Source organism: Eriocheir sinensis, chromosome 4, assembly GCF_024679095.1.
Source record: "Eriocheir sinensis breed Jianghai 21 chromosome 4, ASM2467909v1, whole genome shotgun sequence".
NCBI classification, from domain to species: Eukaryota; Metazoa; Arthropoda; class Malacostraca; order Decapoda; family Varunidae; genus Eriocheir; species Eriocheir sinensis.
The window spans coordinates 23,740,769-23,745,565 of NC_066512.1; positions in this window are offsets into that span (position 1 = coordinate 23,740,769).

Here is a 4,797-nt window from a genome sequence, read left to right on the forward strand (position 1 = left end):
TTTCCTGTTCTGTTAATCGCCATTGAAATAACTTTAGCCTTTGTTCTCTAAGGTAAGATACTCTCTCTCTCTCTCTCTCTCTCTCTCTCTCTCTCTCTCTCTCTCTCTCTCTCTCTCTCTCTCTCTCTCTCTCTCTCTCTCTTGTTATCCCCTATTCTCCCCGTTCCTTTTTTTTTGTTTTGTTTTCTTTAGTTTCGAGAAACACAAGAGACTCAAACCTTTCAAAATGGTAATCTCTCTCTCTCTCTCTCTCTCTCTCTCTCTCTCTCTCTCTCTCTCTCTCTCTCTCTCTCTCTCTCTCTCTCTCTCTCTCTCTCTCTCTCTCTCTCTCTCTCTCTTTGTTATCCCACATTCTTCTCCCCTTTTCTTTTTGTTCCCTTTTTAGCTTCGAGAAAGACAAAGAAAATGGTCGATTCTCTCTCTCTCTCTCTCTCTCTCTCTCTCTCTCTCTCTCTCTCTCTCTCTCTCTCTCTCTGACGTTTAATTTCCTTCCATTTCGTGCGTGTCTCATCATGATGTTTCTTCTTTCTATTTTCCCTTGTCACTGCAAATTTACTGGGGGGTCTCTCTCTCTCTCTCTCTCTCTCTCTCTCTCTCTCTCTCTCTCTCTCTCTCTCCTAACACAATAAATAATAATAAAAATATAAGACGTACAACTAAATTCACACACACAAAAAACACAGTAAAAAATAAGACAAATAACTAAAATATCACACACACACACACACACACACACACACACACACACACACACACACACACAGCTAACACAAACAAACACACACATACACACACACAAACAAAATTAACACACACACACACACACACACACACACACACACACACACACACACACACACACACTTCTTTCTCATTCTTTCCGTCTCCTTCCTTTTCACCACCTCCTCCTCCTCCGATCTTCTTTTGCTTCCTCTCCCTTTACTAAAAAAAATTAAAAATCAACACAGAATCAAATCTCCTTAACAAAACACTTCAATACTTTCAGAGCACCGCGAAGAAGGAGGAGGTGGAGGGAACAGGATAATCAGCTTTGGTCTCAAGTGGAATCTGAATGCATTGAGTAAGAGGTGGAGTGTGGTGTTTGGTGTTGTAAGCTAAGCCGAGGAGTGAGTTGAGCTGGTGTTGAAAGACTGGTATCTCTTCTAGCAGGATAGGTTAAGTAGGTAGGTAGGTAGGTATATACGTATAGGTTAAGTATAGGTTAAGTTAAGTATAGGTTAAGTAAAGTATAGGTTAAGTAAAGTATAGGTTAAGTAAAGTATAGGTTAAGTAAAGTATAGGTTAAGTATAGGTTAAGTAAAGTATAGGTTAAGTATAGGTTAAGTAAAGTATAGGTTAAGTATAGGTTAAGTAAAGTATAGGTTAAGTATAGGTTAAGTATAGGTTAAGTAAAGTATAGGTTAAGTATAGGTTAAGTAAAGTATAGGTTAAGTATAGGTTAAGTAAAGTATAGGTTAAGTAAAGTATAGGTTAAGTAAAGTATAGGTTAAGTATAGGTTAAGTAAAGTATAGGTTAAGTAAAGTATAGGTTAAGTATAGGTTAAGTAAAGTATAGGTTAAGTAAAGTATAGGTTAAGTATAGGTTAAGTAAAGTATAGGTTAAGTAAAGTATAGGTTAAGTAAAGTATAGGTTAAGTAAAGTATAGGTTAAGTAAAGTATAGGTTAAGTAAAGTATAGGTTAAGTAAAGTATAGGTTAAGTAAAGTATAGGTTAAGTAAAGTATAGGTTAAGTAAAGTATAGGTTAAGTAGAGTATAGGTTAAGTTAAGTATAGGTTAAGTAAAGTATAGGTTAAGTAAAGTATAGGTTAAGTAAAGTAAGGTTAAGTTAAGTATAGGTTAAGTAAAGTATAGGTTAAGTAAAGTAAGGTTAAGTTAAGTATAGGTTAAGTAAAGTATAGGTTAAGTAAAGTATAGGTTAAGTTAAGTATAGGTTAAGTAAAGTATAGGTTAAGTAAAGTATAGGTTAAGTAAAGTATAGGTTAAGTTAAGTATAGGTTAAGTAAAGTATAGGTTAAGTAAAGTATAGGTTAAGTAAAGTAAGGTTAAGTTAAGTATAGGTTAAGTAAAGTATAGGTTAAGTAAAGTATAGGTTAAGTAAAGTATAGGTTAAGTAAGTATAGGTTAAGTATAGGTTAAGTAAAGTATAGGTTAAGTAAAGTATAGGTTAAGTAAAGTATAGGTTAAGTAAAGTATAGGTTAAGTAGAGTATAGGTTAAGTAAAGTATAGGTTAAGTTAAGTATAGGTTAAGTTAAGTATAGGTTAAGTTAAGTATAGGTTGTTAAGTATAGGTTAAGTAAAGTATAGGTTCAGTAAAGTATAGGTTAAGTTAAGTATAGGTTAAGTTAAGTATAGGTTAAGTTAAGTATAGGTTAAGTAAAGTATAGGTTAAGTTAAGTATAGGTTAAGTTAAGTATAGGTTAAGTAAAGTATAGGTTAAGTAAAGTATAGGTTAAGTAAAGTATAGGTTAAGTAAAGTATAGGTTAAGTTAAGTATAGGTTAAGTTAAGTATAGGTTAAGTAAAGTATAGGTTAAGTATAGGTTAAGTATAGGTTAAGTAAAGTATAGGTTAAGTAAAGTATAGGTTAAGTTAAGTGTAGGTTAAGTTAAGTATAGGTTCAGTTAAGTATAGGTTAAGTAAAGTATAGGTTAAGTAAAGTATAGGTTAAGTAAAGTATAGGTTAAGTAAAGTATAGGTTAAGTAAAGTATAGGTTAAGTTAAGTATAGGTTAAGTAAAGTATAGGTTAAGTAAAGTATAGGTTAAGTAAAGTATAGGTTAAGTTAAGTATAGGTTCAGTAAAGTATAGGTTAAGTAAAGTATAGGTTAAGTAAAGTATAGGTTAAGTTAAGTATAGGTTAAGTTAAGTATAGGTTAAGTTAAGTATAGGTTCAGTTAAGTATAGGTTCAGTAAAGTATAGGTTAAGTAAAGTATAGGTTAAGTAAAGTATAGGTTAAGTAAAGTATAAGTTAGTAAAGTATAGGTTAAGTAGGAAGGAAGGTAGGTATAAACTCTTCTAGCAGTATAGGTTAAGTAAGTAGGTAGGTAGGTATGAACGTTGATATATTACAGGGATTATGTTTATATTGTTGTTGGTGGGGTCTTGTAACGGTGTGGGACTGATGGGTTGCCTTCAATTTGTTTATGAGGCCGCTTTAGTGTACCGTGATGTTGCTGTTGTTGTTGGTGGTTGTGTTGGTGATATTATTATTATTATCCTTATTATTATTGGTATATTCTTTCCATTTTTTTAATCTATTTGTAGCTATCAATCTATCTATCTTTCTCCTTTCTTTCGTTTTTTCTATCGATCTATTTATCTATCTATCGGTCTATCTATCTATCTGTCCCCTCTTCCAACACACCTGTCAAACACCCGCACCTCTCTCTCTCTCTCTCTCTCTCTCTCTCTCTCTCTCTCTCTCTCTCTCTCTCTCTCTCTCTCTCTCTCTCTCTCTCTCTCTCTCTCTCTCTCTCTCTCTCTCTCTCTCTCTCTCTCTCTCTCTCTCACACACACACACACACACACACACACACACACACATTTCATTATACTAAATCGACTAAATACAAAAAAATAAAATAAACAGATAGATAGTTAACCAGTAAGATAGATATGCAGATACAAGTAGATAATAGAGATAGTACAGATGAACAGATAAATAAATAAAGAAAGAAAGAAAGAGAATAAGAACAAAAATAAACAGATAAGAAAACACTCATACAAGCATTCACGGTATTTTCTTGTCACACTACGTCATCACCATCACGACCACCACCATCATCACCATCACCACCAACAAAAACATCACCACCTCTCTTCTTGAAATGCAATACTACACCGAATGACTGAAGAATACCGAGACAAGCAGACGTAAGCAGTTTGTAAAAGGGTAATGGAGAGGAGGAGGAGGAGGAGGAGGAGGAGGAGATGATGATAAGAAGAAGCAAACGTTTGTAGGAAATGTTTTAAGATGATGACAAGGAGGAGGAGGAGATGATAAGAAGAAGCAAACGTTTGTAGGAAATGTTTTAAGATGATAACAAGGAGGAGGAGGAGGAGGAAAAGAAAGAGAAGGACAGTAGAAGTAGGAAAAAAGAAGAGGAGGAGAAGGAGGAGGAGTGTAAGAAGAGACGAAGGAAAGTTTGAGTGGAAAAATACTAAGAGGAAAAAAGAGGTGGAGAATGAGTAGGAGGTAGGAAAGAGAATGAAAGTAGAAACATAAAAACAAGAAGAGGAGGAGGAGGAGGAAGAGGACAAAGAGGAGGAGGAGGAGGAGGAAGAGGAGAAGCAGGAAGCGAATAAGTGAATAGCTGTGGAAAACTAACTGACCTTGTGAGTGACAGTTCATTTGAGTGGCTGATAAACGGACTGTGAATGGCTGACTCGGTGACTGGCTGACTGACACACTGGGCAAAGGAGTGTGTCTGGGAACGAACATGTAAAGTGACCAACTGACTGACTTACTGACTGACTGACTGACTGACTGGCTGACTTACACACTGGGCAAAGGAGTGTGTCTGGGAACGAACATGTGGTAAAGTGACCAACTGACTGACTGCCTGACTTACTGACCAACTGACTGACTGACTTACTGACTGACTGCCTGACTGAGTTACTGACTGCCTGACTTACTGACGGACTGATTGACTGACTGACTGACTGACTGACTGACTGACTGACTGACTGACTGACTGACAAAAAATTTCCTGGACACATAACTAACTTATTAACTGACTGACTGACTGAGTTACTGGCTGACTACCTTCCTGAT